Source organism: Sinocyclocheilus rhinocerous, unplaced genomic scaffold (genome assembly GCF_001515625.1).
Source record: "Sinocyclocheilus rhinocerous isolate Xijiao unplaced genomic scaffold, SAMN03320098_v1.1 scaffold115, whole genome shotgun sequence".
In the NCBI taxonomy this organism is placed as follows: Eukaryota; Metazoa; Chordata; class Actinopteri; order Cypriniformes; family Cyprinidae; genus Sinocyclocheilus; species Sinocyclocheilus rhinocerous.
In genome coordinates this window covers 51,937-60,521 of record NW_015650001.1, presented here as the reverse complement: position 1 = coordinate 60,521, position 8,585 = coordinate 51,937, and positions in this window count along the sequence as shown.

Here is an 8,585-nt window from a genome sequence, read left to right as displayed (position 1 = left end):
ATTCGGAATAATTTGTAATATATAATTATTCATGGTATTTAGAAGTGCCCACGATAACAATATCGTGCATATTCATTACCGTGATATATCGCATTACCGAATACCGGCACAAGTCTACTCCGGCGTTTTCGAGGTTGAAAACGGAGACTTTTGAAAATGCTGCAGACCCTGTTTTAGTTTGAAAACTCTGGGGTGGTGTTTCAGTGGACCAAAACGGAGACTTTTGAAAACGATGGCATGGCTGCTCACATTCTCTCTGCATATCCTTAACGACCGTGTAAACAATAACATCATGCTCATTGTTGTACCCATAGATATGTATAGGTAGATTCCCCATTCGACCGCTCCAAGCATGCAGATGCGTCCGCCATCTAAATAATAGGGAATCTACCTATACATTCTGTGGTTGTACCTGCGTGAATGGTCATGTGACATGCATTTTCGGTTGTGTAGCGTAGACGGAGATCATTTCTGAAACGCAGTGAAAACACCAGTGTAGACAAGCATCGTTTTCATTTTAAAATGCCTTTATAAAACTAAAACGCACTAGTGTAAACAGGGTCTAAGAGAAAGGAGAAAATGAGAATGGGCTGTGAGAAACAGGAGGTTTCTTTATTGTCTTCCTGTAATCTCTTTCAAGACACTATTTAAAAATATTTTATTGCTCAATGGTTGCTCTTTCTTTCTTTGGTTACATTGGGGGTTTTGCACCTTTAATGGTCAGTAGGGACAGAGACAGGAAACAATTGGACAAGAAGGGAACAGGAGCAGCTCATGCTCTCTGAGGTGCAGTTGTGCCTCGACGTCAATGCACTGCCTACAAGGCTAATGGTTCTGACAGAGGTTACTCCAAGCTCAGGATACTAAGGGTTGATTCTCGTATATGTTTCATTGAGATATCAGCTTTGTCTTCAGATGTCTTCACTTTTTTTTTTTGAGAAATATTAACATTTATTAACAATTTAACATTTGTACTAATATTGTAAATACTGAAACTATCATTTAAATGATAGCATTACACTTCAGAATATCAAGGGTTACTGGTTTAAATGTATCTTCAATGCACTGTATGCAGCACTTCACAGAGGAGAGAAAAGTAGAGGAAATAAAAAAATGAGGTCTCTTTAACATCTTAAATATTTCTTCTAGATAGAAATGAGTTTACTTCAACATAAAACAGAGACTTTTTCTCCTTAAAAGTTTTAGAAGAGATCTCATCATCATCACACACTGTGCTCAGACTTTTCTGCTAAACTAAAGATATGAGAGCTCTCACATTTGTCAAATTTCAGAAGTGATCTCAACAACGTAACAAAGTGTGCACCAAGTCAAATATCTCAGTAATAGCTTAAACATTTCTACCATATAATATGTATTATTAATCAATAATAATAATAATAATAATACATTTTATTTATATAGCGCCTTTCAAACACCCAAGGACACTTTACATAAGGTAAATAACAGATAGTATACAACAAATAAACAGCCAAACAGCAGACAGTCTAGGATTGTGTCATATGCCATTTAATGTGCCTTTCAGCAAAGAAAGCTCCTGTCAGGATTCTGGACTGTCTGTGTCGTGTTCTGTTCCTGTTTGTCCTTATTTGGTCATGTTCCTGTCCTCGTTTAGGTTGATTATTAGTTGATTCCCCGCACCTGTCTATCCTCGTCAATAATAATAATAATAATAATAATAATACGTTTTATTTATATAGCGCCTTTCAAACACCCAAGGACACTTTACATAAGGTAAATAACAGATAGTATACAACAAATAAACAGCCAAACAGCAGACAGTCTAGGATTGTGTCATATGCCATTTAATGTGCCTTTCAGCAAAGAAAGCTCCTGTCAGGATTCTGGACTGTCTGTGTCGTGTTCTGTTCCTGTTTGTCCTTATTTGGTCATGTTCCTGTCCTCGTTTAGGTTGATTATTAGTTGATTCCCCGCACCTGTCTATCCTCGTCAAGTCTAGTATATTATGTGTAGTCAAGACGAATCGTGTAGCGGGAGTGCAGGAGGGAGTGAATGGTGGAAAGTAGTCAATCGGAAAAGAAAGAAAAAGAATAGTCAAGGATCATTTACGGATAGTGGAAAGGAGGATCAAGTGAGTAGGAAAAATATAGATAGAGAAAAACAAAGTAATGATGAAATTTGCAGAACCTGGTATGACGATAAACCCGATTAAACTGACCAAATCTCTGAACAAAGCGTTAGGAGAAATAAATAGTGCAAAGACTCTGAGAGATGGAAACTTGATTATCATGTGTACATTTATAATCGCGGCATCGTCTGATAAAATCAACATGCATCTACACTAAAGAGCGGCTATGCGGTTGTTTTGGCTATATTACTTTTTTGTCTCATGCAGCGCACTGCCTGCGTCTGAGTAACAAACTAAAAAAAACAACAAACAAAAAAGTGCATGTGATGTTAACAGATGAACTACGCTCATATTTATAATTCCAAACAATCAGTAAGCGACAGGTGCGAGTATTTGGCAACACTGGACTGTGACTGGAGCACTGATGGCAGGAAATGACGGTAGCTCTGGTAGTGATCCGGAAATGGAAGACGAATCGTGTAGCGGGAGTGCAGGAGGGAGTGAATGGTGGAAAGTAGTCAATCGGAAAAGAAAGAAAAACAATAGTCAAGGATCATTTACGGATAGTGGAAAGGAGGATCACGTGAGTAGGAAAAATATAGAGGAATACAAAGTAATGATGAAATTTGCAGAACCTGGTATGACGATAAACCCGATTAAACTGACCAAATCTCTGAACAAAGCGTTAGGAGAAATAAATAGTGCAAAGACTCTGAGAGATGGAAACTTGATTATCATGTTTAAGGACGAAAAACAACAAAATAAGGCACTAAGTATAAATTCAATGCTTGGATACCCGGTATCATGCACATTGATGAAGACGAAGCCTTGGGTTAGAGGCGTAATAACTGGAATTCCTACTGATGTACATGCTGATAAAATTAAAAGTTGCGTTGAAGGGGGGAAGGTAATTGGAGCAAAACGGCTTCAATATGTGAGAAATAAAAGCATGCAGAACAAGGTAAAATATATGGTGCTATTGTTAAATACATTAAAGAAATAGGATTAATCAGGAGAATTTAGGAATGTGTGTGTTTTTTTTAATTTTTTTATTATATAAAATATAGATAAATATAAATATGTATATATTAGTTGCTTATTAGTGCTCCACACTCCAGTCCAGTTGGTGGCGGTAAATGCACCAGAAGTTGGTTTGCCATCCGCCATAAAACGTTATTAGAAGAAGAAGAAGATGTTTCTTGGTCGGGTCTACAGGTTATGTTCGTGTGTCATTCCTTGTTCCTGTTGTGGATTTTCCATTGTGTTTGTTCATTAAAAGACTGTTTAACACTTCTCTGCGTCTCCTGCGTTCGTGATAGAAGACCCGAACCACAAAAAGTTAACCTTGCGTTTTCCCTCCGTTTGTTTTCAGTGTTTTTTTCCCAGTGTTTTGTTTTCTGTTTTCCCCGTTGTTTCCCATGGATTCCCTCGCCATCAGGTTCACCTCCCTCTCCCGCAAAGACCTCTCCCTCTTGGAGTTTGTGGTTGAGTTCAGCCAGCTTGCCGTTTTAATGGCGTTCGACGACGCTGCGCTGAACTCACTGTTTTGGATCGGGGCAAACTACTACCGCCCCGTCGACCTCCCAGTCACCACTGGACTATGCTGGAGGGAAGCAATTATCCGGTGTCTGGAGAGCGTTTATCCCCGATCCGGAACATGGCCAGACCCAGTGCCCAACCCACCATCTCCCCGCTGCGCGGAGCGTGAACCCGAGCCCACTGCTGACGGAGAGCCAAAGCCCGTCGCGATCGACGAGCCATCACCCAGGAGAGCAACAGAGCTGAGGATCGCCACGGAGCCAGAAACTCACAGATCGTCAGACTAGGTGCGAGAGCCGGCTACAACGACTGCCATGAGGAAGAAAGCCATGGAGAGGAGCTCCGCCCCCTGAGCCGTGGCTAAGGGTGAGCTATTTTTGGATCATGGGCTGTGTGACTCTGAAGGAGAGAGGGTTCCTGTTCCTGAGTTTAGCCCAGAGAAAGTTCCTGTTCCCATGTCTAGCCCAGAGAAGGCTCCTGTTCCCACATCCAGCCCTGAGAGGGCTCCTGGTCCCAAGTTAAGCCCGGAGGCTCACAAATGCCTGTCCACCCACCCTCTCCTGCCTCCTCCACCGCTGTCATCTGGTAGTCCCTCTGTTTACCCTCAGCCCACCATCAATACGGTGCGAGCTCCGCGGGTCTGCCATCCTCTATCATCACAGTGGCTGCAGAATCCCTGGTCTCCGCCTCCAGCATCTGAGACCCAGACTCCGCCTCGGCCCGTTGACCCAGTGGCTCCACCATGGCTCCTATAGCTCTGTCCTCTCCGCCGTGGCCCATCTGTCCACTGGTTCCGCCGGGCTCCCTCGTCCCTCCAGCTCCGCCTTGGTCTGTCGTTGACCATCCTGCGCCTCGGGACTCCACTCCTCTGGCTGCGCGTCGTCCCTTCTTCCCTCCGGCTCCATCAGGCTCCTTCATCCCTTTGGCTCCTCCTCAGTCCTCTGTCGCTCCGGCTCCACCGCGACCAGCTGGATCCCCGTCTCTGCCTCGGTCGCCGGTGCCATCTGCTCCACCAGAGGACGCGCCTTCCGGGAGGGAGAGTAATGTCAGGATTCTGGACTGTCTGTGTCGTGTTCTGTTCCTGTTTGTCCTTATTTGGTCATGTTCCTGTCCTCATTTAGTTTGATTATTAGTTGATTCCCCGCACTTGTCTATTGATGAATTGATATGAATGACATTTATATTTAACAACTACAATCACAGTAGTATAGTGACTGATTTGTTGAACTTCCAACCTTGTAAGCATGTAATAATTATGACAACATAAAGCACTGACAAATAAGCCTGGTGTAAACATTAATATGAAAGTCAGTAACAAATCACACAAACTAAAGTAGATTGCAGAAATATAAAAACAAATATGTTGCTTTACCACACTACTTTAGGTAATTCAAAGTCAATGTAATAAACATATGTAAACATGTGGACTGCACTAAACACTGTCTGTTAACTTTAGACCAGTGGTTCTCAAACTTTTTTGGTCAAGCCCCCCTTTAAACCTATAAATGTGAGAGTGTTACCAGAGTTTTTGTCTCTGGAGACTCAAGCAAAAGTCTCCATTCGATCTTAAAGTAACCTTATTTCTGCCTAGAAGAAATATTTGAGACGTTAAAGAGATCTCACTTTTGCTTTTTACTTTCCTCTGGGAAACCAAGTCTCATAAAAATTATTGTATGGATTATTGATTTTTTTACAACCATAACCAAATTAAACCCTAACAAAGTAGTTATGATGTAACTCAGCAACACATTTACCCAGTGGCGAGATTCGTTTCACAGCGTAGGCAACTACATTGATAATAAGAGGAGTTTTTTGTGCTAGACTGTAGTCAGTGATAACGTGATAATAAATGTTTTTTGCTGGCTTTTGGTAGGCTATATAATTTATTTGCTGTATAACCATGGGAATGAAACAAAATAATGAAATAATTAGTGACTTGCAATGTTTTTATTAAACTGATCACGTTAAATATAAATTCAGTCGTATTAAAATATTTCATGACATGATACCCATATCTGGTACTTGCCTAAAAAGACGTGTTTATGATTTGCGTAGAATAGATTACACTAACAGTTGGTTCCCCGACTGTGTTGAGTCATCTGAAGCGGTTTCTTGAGTCAGTAAAACAAACAAGAGCACAGAGACCAAACTGTGCTGGATGAAGTGGACAATCAACTACAAAAAACTGAAACAAAAATAAAATTTTGAAAGTTACTTTAAAAATATTAGCTAGTGATGTGCTGAGTCCTGTGAATAACACAATTCACACCGAATCGGTTTTTGTGTCCACCAACGCTGTTTTTTAATTGGTATCATATTATGCGAACAAGCAATTGATGTATTTGACCATTCCGTTGCTTTTTTTTTATTTTTCAGGGTTAAAAGTGTTTTTTTTTTTACGCGTCTAGAGACACCTTCATTTAAAACAACAACAACAACAACAAAACCTGTCACTGTGCATACCCTCAGCTGAAATCCTGCAGGTGACCCTGCATTTATAGGTGCATCTCAATAAATTAGAATGTCGTGGAAAAGTTCATTTATTTCAGTAATTCAACTCAAATTGTGAAACTCGTGTATTAAATAAATTCAGTGCACACAGACTGAAGTAGTTTAAGTCTTTGGTTCTTTTAATTGTGATGATTTTGGCTCACATTTAACAAAAACCCACCAATTCACTATCTCAACAAATTTGAATACTTCATAAGACCAATAAAAAAATTTTTTTAGTGAATTGTTGGCCTTCTGGAAAGTATGTTCATTTACTGTACATGTGCTCAATACTTGGTAGGGGCTCCTTTTGCTTTAATTACTGCCTCAGTTCGGCGTGGCATGGAGGTGATCAGTTTGTGGCACTGCTGAGGTGGTATGGAAGCCCAGGTTTCTTTGACAGTGGCCTTCAGCTCATCTGCATTTTTTTGGTCTCTTGTTTCTCATTTTCCTCTTGACAATACCCCATAGATTCTCTATTGGGTTCAGGTCTGGTGAGTTTGCTGGCCAGTCAAGCACACCAACACTATGGTCATTTAACCAACTTTTGGTGCTTTTGGCAGTGTGGGCAGGTGCCAAATCCTGCTGGAAAATGAAATCAGCATCTTCAAAAAGCTGGTCAGCAGAAGGAAGCATGAAGTGCTCCAAAATTTCTTGGTAAACGGGTGCAGTGACGTTGGTTTTCAAAAAACACAATGGACCAACACCAGCAGATGACATTGCACCCCAAATCATCACAGACTGTGGAAACTTAACACTGGACTTGAAGCAACTTGGGCTATGAGCTTCTCTACCCTTCCTCCAGACTCTAGGACCTTGGTTTCCAAATGAAATACAAAACTTGCTCTCTTCTGAAAAGAGGACTTTGGACCACTGGGCAACAGTCCAGTTCTTCTTCTCCTTAGCCCAGGTAAGACGCCTCTGACGTTGTCTGTGGTTCAGGAGTGGTTTAACAAAAGGAATACGACAACTGTAGCCAAATTCCTTGACACGTCTGTGTGTGGTGGCTCTTGATGCCTTGACCCCAGCCTCAGTAGTTATTGAGTACATGTACAGTAAATGAGCATACTTTCCAGAAGGCCAACAATTCATTAAAAATGTTTTTTTTTATTGGTCTTATGGAGTATTCTAATTTGTTGAGATAGTGAGTTGGTGGGTTTTTGTTAAATGTGAGCCAAAATCATCACAATTAAAAGAACCAAAGACTTAAACTACTTCAGTCTGTGTGCATTGAATTTATTTAATACACGAGTTTCACAATTTGAGTTGAATTACTGAAATAAATGAACTTTTCCACGACATTCTAATTTATTGAGATGCACCTGTACCTGTATTGAAATAAACTTTGTAGGCCTTATTGGTTCCTTGTTTGGTGACAGCACCACCTATTGGTCAGAAATTATGCCAGTTTTTCCACTGTCTGCCTCTTTGCCATTTTGAATTTTAGTAGAAAATGCTGTGCTTGCACAACACTTTGGTAAATGGTTTGTCTCTTTGATTTCTGTTATAGCTGGGGCTTGTTTGGCTCTGGGCTACTAAACTAAAAGTTGTGAATATAAACCCAACCTTGGGAGCTCTCTGCTCTTTGTTGTCCTTTAAATCTTTGTGCTGAACGATGACACTGTAATCGCAGATTACAACTGTATTTCATTCACTGACTGTGAAATCAAGAAGCACTATCAGTGAGAAGACAAGACCTTCTACCAAATTTTGCTACAAGTTTGATTGCAACATATAATTATTGCTGTTAATAGTGTTAATCGTCTGTTTGATTGTCATTAACTGAATTTTACCATACATTTCTGCCATATGTACATCAATTTGACATAGTCACCACTGACAAGCTACTACTAAATATATTGTAGAAACTTAAATTTTTTTGTAAAGCTGCTTAGCAACTATTTGTATCGTAAAAAGCGCTAAACAAATAAACTTGAATTCAATTGACCTACCTTATTTTTACGGTTTTAATTTATTATTTTCTCTGTCAATGTCTTTGTGGTCTAATGTGTTAAAGTATTTTGAAACTGAAATGTGGATAAAGTGAAAACAGTAACATTTCAGAAGAATTTCAATCTTACTGTGTTGGTTACGCTGAAGTAAGCGACTTTATTCCACGTTGCAACAAAGACCCAAGAAGCATTGAATTTCAGATTTGGGAAATATGTGTTTATATCCAGAGTGGCGTTTGTGAGAACATTTCCACTGGTGTACTGCTGATACGAAACAACACCTTTCACACGGTTGTCAAGGTCAGTCCAGAGACCAGCAATTATATCTTGGCTTCCATTAATGGGAAATGAGTAGGGAGTATATACTGATGAGGGCTGGTTAAACGTGAGATGTCCATTATTATTAACCTGAAACATAAGAATTAGTCAAAATCAAAGATCATAGATGAGTTTATAAAGCATCCACCACTCACATGCAGACCTAGAATGAAGATGGA